Consider the following 11,319-nt stretch of genomic DNA (forward strand, 5'->3'; position numbering starts at 1 on the left):
TTTGTTAACAGTTGATGTGTGATATAGGTTCAATGGTACAGCAGTTGATGTAATTCTACAAGTCCAGATATATTACTTTGTTAACAGTTGATGTGTGATATAGGTTCAATGGTACAGCAGTTGATGTAATTCTACACGTTCAGATACATAACTTTGTTAACAGTTGATGTGTGATATAGGTTCAATGGTACAGCAGTTGATGTAATTCTACAAGTCCAGATACATTACTTTGTTAACAGTTGATGTGTAATATAGGTTCAATGGTACAGCAGTTGATGTAATTCTACAAGTCCAGATACATTACTTTGTTAACAGTTGATGTGTGATATAGGTTCAATGGTACAGCAGTTGATGTAATTCTACAAGTCCAGATACATTACTTTGTTAACAGTTGATGTGTGATATGGGTTCAATAGTACAGCAGTTGATGTAATTCTACAAGTCCAGATACATTACTTTGTTAACAGTTGATGTGTAATATAGGTTCAATGGTACAGCAGTTGATGTAATTCTACAAGTCCAGATATATTACTTTGTTAACAGTTGATGTGTGATATAAGTTCAATGGTACAGCAGTTGATGTAATTCTACAAGTCCAGATACATTACTTTGTTAACAGTTGATGTGTGATATAGGTTCAATGGTACAGCAGTTGATGTAATTCTACAAGTCCAGATACATTACTTTGTTAACAATTGCTCAATGGGTAAACTAGTTTTATTACCCTTTTCTAGCAGATTATGTTTTCCTTCAATCTTATTGTAGTGTTTTATGTGTTATGGTGCAGTGCTCACAGGCAAGATGTCCATTAGTAAAGTTATACATTTTAAATTTTGTTGTTTAAAAGAACAGTAGCCACTTAATAAAACTGAGGTTAATAAGCCATACTTAAGGTAAGAGATAGTTTGAAGTTTTGTGATTAAATGTTTTTTTTATTTTGTAATTGCTTGTGGCCTAGTCCTTTTGATATTCTGGAGAATAATGGTGAGATAGTATGTTAAAACGTATTCAACTAGGACTCGGAAAGTAACAGTATCGAGTTTTTGTTTTATATATGATGTGGTATATGTGCTGCCTTGCACTCATTAAATTGTACGATTTCGTATTGTTGAAGATGTATTGCTACCTGGTTTAACATCTTAATGAATTATGTATTTCTTTGCACAGTCTAGTCATTCTAGTGATTAATGATGAAGTTATTCCATACATGATGTTTTAGTTTTAAAGGTGTGAAAAGTTTTGTACTACTAGTATACGTAGATTTTAAATACCTTCACTGTAATATTAACATAGACATGTAGAACATATGTGTTTGCTGTGGCTTTCTATAATTTATGGCCATGAGAAAATTGCACTAGTTACATTTTTAAGGTACCTTTGACCATCTGTCCATTTTGATATGCAAGTCAATCTCTATCCTAATTGAATAGATCTTACAAGTTTTTTCACACTATGAGCGACTATTAACATTTTCAGAAGGAAGCTATTCCATTAAATGTATTTTTCTTGAATTTTCAAATGGCTATCATGAATTAATTTCAAAAGAAAATAAAGATATGATTTAGAAATAATATCTGCTCATTTTTTTTATACAACTTAGTATCACATCTTTAAGAAGATTGTTAATTTACTTCATAGAATGGCCCGGTGGTTAGGGCACTCCACTCGCAATCTGAGGGTCGCGGGTTCGAATCCCCGTTCCACCAAACATGCTCGCCCTTTCAGCCGTGGGGGCGTTATAATGTGACGGTCAATCCCACTATTCGTTGGCAAAAGAATAGCCCAAGAGTTGGTGGTGGGTGGTGATGACTAGCTGCCTTCCCTCTAGTCTTACACTGCTAAATTAGGGACCGCTAGCAAAGATAGCCCTCGTGTAGCTTTGCGCGAAATTCAAAAACAAACAAAGAAAACTTCATAGAATTAAACAGTACATTTTGTTTAGGTTTACCTTTAGTTACCAAACATGTTGGGCTGAACCAAAGTGTTTGGAAAAGCAGCATTGTTAAAACCATTTTAAGGCTAATGAATTATCCCAACAAAAAGTATGGTTAGCCATAATAATAACTTTGGTGATATTTCATTGTGATCTTTACCTGAAGACTGTCAAATTATGCCATTAAGCTTTGGTTCACTGTACTTGTTGAACAAATAGTCTCGTAAATTCCTTTAAAGTTGCACAATAACTTACCACTGGGGTAGCTAGAATGAGAAAATCAAAAGATAAAATGGACAGTAACTGTCTAGTTCAAAGTGACACTTGAAGACTCATCTACAAAAGTAGCTCAAGTGGAAAGGACGAACTGAAGATGGAAGTCTTTCCATCTGAGCTACTTTTGTATACGAGTCCTCAAAGACTTTCCTCAAGTGTTACTCTGAACGAAGCAGTTACTGTCCATTTTAACTCTTGTTCATCATGAAGACTGTTTAAATCATCTATAAAACAAATTTGTAAAGTTGACGATGAGTTATCACTGGGGTAGATTGTATTGGAACAGTATTTACGATGTGAAGACCCTACCTATAGAAAAATACCATTTTGGGGATGTTTCAGTGTAAGTGGTTAACTTCTTCTATTCAACGGCTCTTCTAAGTTCTCCAGATAAGGCTTACACACAGCTACAGTCATAGAACTTTATTCCACCTGGACTGGTTTTTTTTTATAGATTTATAACTGCCATTTTGATTTCTGTACATCTTTTTTTAAGATGACTTTTATAATAAATTATTAAAAATATATTTCTAAGGAAGATTCTTGCTGTTCTTCCCAAACAACAAAGGTATCTTGGGTTTCATCATATATATATATATATATATATATATTCATTTTATTGTATGTAATAACACAGCTTGAAATTAACAGTTGTCTGTTTGCTACTGGCCACCAAAAATGCCAGTGGACTACCTAAAATGTTTTTGTGGATGAACCATTTGGCCTCTAAAACATTGCCCATGAAAATCTAAATTTAAGTGATTATTTTCCCTACAAGATAAATAATGTTTATGTTATGAGACAAGTACACAAACAACAAAGTTATGCTGAGAATTATTTGCAATGTTATTCTCAAATATCAAGTCAATTTATTGCCGTTATCTGAACTATTGCATGCATCGACACAATGGTGCATACAGACCGAGACCCTGTCTGAGCTCGTATTCATTTGGCTCTGACTACGTACAATGTATTTGCCAGCATGATGGAAGTAGATGCCATGCATGGCACAGACACTAATGAAACTTCAACTACAATACTGTGGTGGATCTTGGCCCCAACTCCAGGCTCTGAAGGCCCGCATGTGCTTTCTTAATTTTATTGGGGAAAAGTTGTATATTTTGAAAGGTCATCTAGACCCATGAAATGTTGCAGACAATGATATTTGAAGCCCCCTTCCCCAAGAAACTGAAAAAATTGATCTTGAAATTGTCACAATCCCTTCATAAGGGGTAAAAATTTTAAATTCCCTAGAAAAGGAAGATAAAAAATCTGTGGTTTCCATAGGGAAAGGGGTTGTTCTGGAATTTAGGTACAAGCATACATGTAGGTACCACCAATTCTAAGTTGGGGGAGCAGTGATAAACAAGATTTCAAATTTATATTTTGGTACTACCAAAAATCAATAAAAGAAAAATGGATCCAAGGATATTCGCAAAGGGTCACGGTCTGGAAGATGAAGACTAGACATAAATAAAATGAAAATCCCACTGTGCTAACCACTTTCCACCTCTTGTTGGCTGGACCATGATCATTCAGCCAGTTGGAGTCCCAAGTGTTGTTGATCATCAGAGGTTATTGGTCAAGGATTGATTACCTGATTTATGACATGGGATATCACTCTTGGTCTTTGTCTATCCTGTGGTATTTCGGTGTGGACAGTACCTTGAGTTGGTGGTTACTATGATTATGTAATTCAACTGAATGGAGGGAGAAAAATGTGATGATGGATGGATGAATGCCTTGAATCAACAGTAGAATTGTTTTGTGCCAAAAATTTAAAGTTCTGTTGGTGATGGGGTTGGATGTTAATGTGATGGCAGATGAGTAGCAGTAGATTTGAATGAAATTTTATCATATTGTTTATGGAATATGAAGGGCCATTGTTTTCTCAGTGATCTAGGCTAACTTTGGGTGTTCCACTTTATTGTCTTCCATTGATTGTACCTCCAAGTTTCTTTTTTTTTGTTTTATCATAAGCACATGGCTAGAATTTTGGAATTTATTGTGTTTTGCTTTTTAAGACAAAGTACAAATTTCCAGGTGTAAGATGTGATAGTCTTTTAAGTTCAAAGAGTGAAAACGTCAATAAAAGACTTAAAAAAAAAAACTATGCGAACTCACTGTCTTGGATTATTTGTCTGCAGTTGTCATCAACCAATCATACGAGTTTTTATCCTACTTATTTGATGGAATTGAGCAACCAAACTCACTTTACAACATTGTGTCTAACATACTAGTCATCAATATCATTTTACACCATTGTGTGCAACATACTAGTCATCAATATCATTTTACACCATTGTGTGCAACATACTAGTCATCAATATCATTTTACACCATTGTGTGCAACATACTAGTCATCAATATCATTTTACACCATTGGTGCAACATACTAGTCACCAATATTCATTTTACCCATTGTGTGCAACATACTAGTCACCAATATCATTTTACACCATTGTGTGCAACATACTAGTCATCAATATCATTTTACACCATTGTGTGCAACATACTAGTCACCAATATCATTTTACACCATTGTGTGCAACATACTAGTCATCAGTATCATTTTACACCATTGTGTGTAACATACTAGTCATCAATATCATTTTACACCGTTGTGTGCAACATACTAGTCACCAATATCATTTTACACCATTGTGTGCAACATACTAGTCATCAATATCATTTTACACCATTGTGTGTAACATACTAGTCATCAATATCATTTTACACCATTGTGTGTAACATACTAGTCATCAATATCATTTTACAGTATGATTTATTTCTCACTTTTTTAAGCAGGGTTTTACTTTATTTTTTGACATTTTATCTCTCAATGAATCTTTGTTAGTACTACAAGTAAGAAAGGTCTATAGGTCATAGTACGATTCATTCATTTATGGGTTGCTTTGTTATATAAAAAATATGTCTAGGTGGTCCAGCTGACTACCAAAAAAAAAGTTAATTGCATAATGTTTATTCTTTTGGAGTATAGTTCTCTGTACCTTTAGGTTCCTTCCTCACTTCATTACAAATCTTTGTAGTCACTGTTGAAGTTCTTATTCTAAATGTTCACAGTCTTCTTTTCAGACTAGTTGAATATGGAATATCTGCCTCTTTTATATGTAGCCTGAAGTTTAACTTTGGATTTTAAACCTACAGCATTATCCCCTATTTTTCTCCATCTATTATATAGGAATGAGATCTACCCTGTTTCAGTAATATTCACATTGCAATGATTTCCTCTTGTTTACCATTTGTGTGGATTTTACCCAAGGCATCCAAATACCAATCATCTAAAACTTTAAGTGCAGCTTCTCAGCTCAGTTATTCCAACACCATTACAGGAAATACACAGATCTTCCTCTATTCTTGAATGTAGTTTGGTAAACATTTGCATCTTAGTTGTTGGCTTTAATATTATCTGTACATTTCAGTTTTAATTTTATAGTTTCTGGTTTAGTGGACTTTTGTTTTTACACATATCAATATCTAAACAAAATATGTTTTAAAGGTCTAATGTAAAAGAATCGACCTTGAGAGCTGGCCCAATTTCTGTGATTTACATAAAAATTTACATTGTAGGTATTTTATAAGTACAACTATGATAAAATTTCAAATTCCAGTTATTTGTTACCTGGAATTTGGGTTACAGAATATACAAGGTCAATGGACATATCGGTGAGATAAGAAGGAATAGGGACGAAATATCATAATGATTTTTAAGGTCGGCAGTTGCTAGGACTAGTGGGTGTGTTGTCCTGCAAAGTGGCACAACTCCAATCCAAACAAGTTTCAGCCAATCACAAGAAAGGGAAGCAGTAACAGCTCTCAACATTAAGTTACTGGACCAACCGCATAAAAACTCAAGAAATCCCACACAACTTCAAGAGATTTCAGAAACTATCATAAAGTTCATAAAATTATTTTCATTTAGATAAGAAAATAGACAAGATGGTACTGACAATGTTTTAATTAACAATCTTATTTACAACTGGTATAATCACACCTAGAACGATAGTGTTTGGTATTAAAACTGTCATCACTTTGAGTTAGTGGCATATTCTTCATCTTCAAGCATGTCTGGTACAAGATACCTGTAAGACAAATTCTCTCTTTAACCACCAAATTTTTACTGTTCTTGTAACTATACATGAATCATATTACTGTAAATCTTTTTACCAAACTTAAAAGATCCATTTAAGGAAGCAAAATGAAAGGATCATGACACTACCAAACAATACAATGTTTAATATAAGAAGTATTTACTTATTGCTCAAAGTCAGATTATACAAGTTTAAAGTTACATAATATGCTGATTAACAAACTAGAGTTAATTACACCAGTTCCAATATTACACAGTTAAATGTGGTACTCATAACTTAATATGTATCACTGAAGAAAAAAATATGTGCATATTCTTAAAGGCTTTGTTTCTTCTGAACTTAGATATAACCAACAATGTATATATTATTTGTTATATATATAATTATAACTATCTTTCATTAAATAACTTGAGATTCTCTAAGCCAAACTTTTAGGTCCTTCAAAAAATGAAATTACACACACACATGCAAGGTCACTAAAAGAATACAAATACAATAATATATTCCATATTTCTGTATAAGCTACCCATGTATTTCTCCCATTTACAAACCAACAACTGTTTATCTTCAGGTATTAATGTTTCTACTCTAGTTAAATATAACATTTGCTTAACCCGAAATAACATATGCTACTGTCATATAATCCAACCTAATTCACCTGTTTATACTAACATTCTTACATCAGGATAGACTGCCAAATCTGGGAGTCCAGAGGGGTTGAAACCTCCTAAGAGTTTACAAAGCATGAACTTCTGATTCACAATGCTTTAAAAGAAACATCATTTCAGTTGTTTTTTTTGTTATTACTTAGCAAAGACTAAAGTATTGTACCTTTCAAATTCCATGCTTTGGATTATTGACAGCAACATAGTGATACAACACCACCAACAGAAACAGACAAACTCCAAGGATATTGGAGAATATGGCTAGTTGAACATCTGTTATCATTCTAAGGGGAAAAAGAAAAACTCATTTAAATAGTTTACATCTTATATTACTAGCAAATATAGACAATGTTTCAAAGAATATGAACATAAAATAAACATTTTAATTCAGCTTTCTTTTACATGTCCTCAAAAACCACCTTTCTAATACTAGATTTTGGAAAAAAGTGTAAAACTACAGTTCATAAGTTACACACCATGTAAAAAGTAGAATTCATAAACTTCATATATATTAAGATCACGTCTAATCATATTTTTATTATTTAATTATTACCTGTTACAGGTTGTAGATGACTTCACTTGTCTGGGTAGAACTGTCAACAAAACCTGTGGTATCCACAAGAAAGTCTTCAGTAGATTAAATAAAGCAAGAGCAGTATTTATCAGACTAAAACCAATATGGAGATCTCTCTTATAACATATAAATTCAAAATCAATATACCCATATAATATACAAACACAAATGGTTTAAGATGAGCTACACTGGAAAACCTTCTCACAAATTATATAACACCCTCAACAAAGAAGTCTACAGATCGGCCTTCTACCGTAAAGATAACCTAAGAACAACAACCGTTTACCAATTAACGTGTCAAGAGTGCAACAGTGTGTACATAGGTCAAACAGGACGTCCCATAGAAACAAGATTAAAGAACATTCTAGAGCTGGAAATTAAGGAAAATTGATTCAACCTTTGTATCTCACCTTATTGAAATTAAACACAAATTTGATCCAAAAAACCTGCAATATTTTACATATCAGTAAAAAGGTAAAAGTAATATAGCCTGGAAATTAAAAAAATTAATAGAAGTATAAAAACAAATCCAGACCAACTTAAGTTCCTCTCCACTTGTCTAGGTGAATGTCAAGGTCACTTCCAGTTCTTTGTTTAAACACATTTAACCTGTTACAAAACTTTTTGTATTTCTATTCTTTACACAAACATCATCGTTCTGGCTTGTCCAAGTCAGAGTGATGTCGTCAATTCATAGACATATCTTAGGTACATATACTTTTGTAACACACCTGATATTTTGTGTATAACAGGCTTGTGCATTTGACTAAAAGCTTGCCACACTGCATATAGGGACACATGGTAGATTCAGAGTTATAGTCAACACTTCTTCTACAACTTGGTTACTGACAGTTCTCCACTAAGTAAGCCTCTGGATTATCTCATTCCTCATAGCAAAAAAAACAGAGGTTTAGTTTATCAGAAACTAATGCCTGAATACTAGAAGAACCTGTATGAAAACCAAACTTCAGATTTACAAATGAACTGAATGCTGGAGAATAATTCACACAACACCTGCCAAATTTGTCCTATATACTGGCCATTCAAAATAACTGATAAGAGCCTTTTTTGAAACAAACAGCACAAAGGTTTATAAAAAAATTAAATCCAACAAAAAAGATCATAAAAGCTTGAGCATGTGTTTAAGAAACCATGAACGGACAGAACAACTGCAATCGACTCTACTGAGGAGATCACAAGACCAACAGACACCTGAAGATGAGAGGTCACAGTTGGAAGGTACTGATTATAGCCTTATGTGCCACAGGACATAATATCATTAAATAATAACAAGATCACCTTAAATAAATTTAACCTGTCATTGCTCGACTGCAACATGTGATGCGACCTTACATCATAGTACCACATTATGTCAGTTTTCTAGTGTTCTACCACTAATCACTACAAAAAGTATTCTTTAAAGACACGCAACTTCATTCACTGCTGTATTTTCAATCATACACAGAGGTTAAATAATTTTAGGCCTTTCTAGCTATACTAATATAATTATAACCCTTCCCCTACTAAATTAATTTAATCCATCCAGGTCACAAACAAATACAAAATCCCTAATAATTTAATTTTGCCTTTTCTTTCAATGTAATAAGCCTAATTAAATTACTTTACAGCAATAAACTCCAAAGTAATGGCAGCTGTTAACAAGTTCAATTTAATTCTAATTCAAAATAATCTTAAATCAAAAACATTTAGAGTTTGAAATAAGAAAAACTGAGAAAGGATACTATTCGGTGATAATTATAATTTATATCTACCTATCTTAAATATGTAATCCAAATACATGCAGAGAAAAACATACAGAATTAAAAATACATTTAAAAAATCTTATAAAAACAATAAAGTCATGATTAGTGTATAACTGTGCATTAAACTAACACATTGTTTTTTTTATTCTGTCTTTGATTTTATTACTGAGAAATTGCCTTCCCATTATTGGCTGCAGACAATGAATATATGGTTATGTTTATCCTACTTTAGGACACTATGGCTTTAGCACCTGAAACTGGCCCTCTAAATAATTTCAGGTTTGTTCTTAATAATAAGTTGGCAAACAATGATTTGTAACTATAAGTTATAGCACAAGTATAATGAAGTGGTGTGTTCTGGGGGAAACGTACTACATTTTTTGAGTCTAACATTAGTCTTTCTTCTTCGGGTATATTGAGTATGTTTCTCCCAAAATAAATCACTACATTATTCTTATATTATAAACTGTTGTTTGCCAACTTACTATTAGTATTATATCAGTATATTGTATTTCTGTACTAAAGTTTCAAATTTGTTCATCTGTTGTTACACAGCAGATTCTTAGTCTTAACCGCGTTCATGTATGATTCAACTTTGAAGAGATGAATTATCTACAAGTACAAGTTCAACGCTTTTTGATTTGAATGCTTGTACCCAGTTATACACCACTTTACAGACTTTGTAACACTTGTTTTATTTATATTTTTGTATGTTTTAATTGTATGTATTTGGATTACATTTTAAAAGATATTATATTTTCACTTGATTGTTTTTTTGGTTACTGACAACTTTTGCTCACTTGCACGTGATTATGTTCTTATTTTATACATTTACTGCTATATTATACACACACACACACACATATATATATATATATATATATAATATACATTTCAGCTGAAATAATACAAAACAATTCAAAGCCTGAAAACTAGATAAGGTCAAGTTTCATTAATAGAATCTAACTCTACAACTTACAAGGGGGTTTTCCGCACTAGTTGTAGGGTTAACATAAGAACACAAAGGGACCGTGTTTGAAATTAAACTCTGTTGTTAATATTAATACTAACAATGTAACCAATAGTGACAGGTACTAAATGCAAGTCGTAGACGCTGCTTTTAACATGGAAGATTTACCTGTTACACAAAGTGAACCTTTCTCCAATAAACTTTTAAGAAATTAAATTAACGTTCGCTTTTCAACTATAGCCGGTAAAATGATCCCAACACCACGTTTACAAGTGCGATACATCATACGTCACGTTGAAATCACCAATCAAAAAGAGCCACATCAAATTTTCTATTATTAAAAAATAATATTATTTTAAGGCAATAATTTCGAGTAAGTTGTATGAATAACTTATTTTTCATATTTAAGAATATGCCAATATTTAATAATTACGTTAAGTCAATATAATTCCTTATTTGAGAACCTGCCTTGCCTGTATAAGTAAAGTGTAAGTACTCTTGTAACGAACTGTATTGTTTCTGATGTTAGTTTCATAAAATATTACAGTGTGTTATTCAACATCTATTTGATTAAATTAATTTATCAAGTTTTAATATTATAATTCTGAAACAAAAAATATTAATAATCGTGTGGTTTGTAGCTGTTGTAATATTTTTTATTGTTGGGTGGGATTTTTTGTATTATTCAATAATAGAAAAAGAACGCAAAGTTGAAACTATATAATAATGTTTTGTTTGTTGGTTTCGTGCAACACTACACGAAGGATGTTTGCGCTAGACATCCCTAATTTTGAAGTGGTAGACAACCCTTGGGCTACTCTTATCACAGAAATAATGCTAAGTAGTCACACATTTTCTCATATCAATGGTACCTTTCATATTTTCTTCTTCACAAAACTGAATTAAACTTGTTTATAGTAATAAAATGACTAATGTGGTACAGGAAGGTACCATATGTCTGCTACCTCCTTAGTTAATGTGTAAAGTTTTTGAAATTTTTATTTTTTATGTATTTCAGTTTGGACT

The 11,319-nt window shown here is 32.3% G+C and overlaps 1 long non-coding RNA gene across 1 annotated transcript; it reads right to left on the reverse strand.

Annotated features, from left to right (window-relative positions):
* Window positions 1-6,170: 6,170 nt before the first annotated feature.
* On the reverse strand, window positions 6,171-10,577 carry LOC106467445. The gene is made up of 4 exons (XR_001291331.2): window positions 10,462-10,577; window positions 7,540-7,613; window positions 7,153-7,270; window positions 6,171-6,312 (listed from the first exon to the last, which is right to left on the reverse strand). It is a non-coding gene; the product is annotated as an uncharacterized LOC106467445 (long non-coding RNA).
* Window positions 10,578-11,319: the final 742 nt, after the last annotated feature.

The sequence above is a fragment of the Limulus polyphemus genome, unplaced genomic scaffold (assembly GCF_000517525.1).
Source record: "Limulus polyphemus unplaced genomic scaffold, Limulus_polyphemus-2.1.2 Scaffold2617, whole genome shotgun sequence".
In the NCBI taxonomy this organism is placed as follows: Eukaryota; Metazoa; Arthropoda; class Merostomata; order Xiphosura; family Limulidae; genus Limulus; species Limulus polyphemus.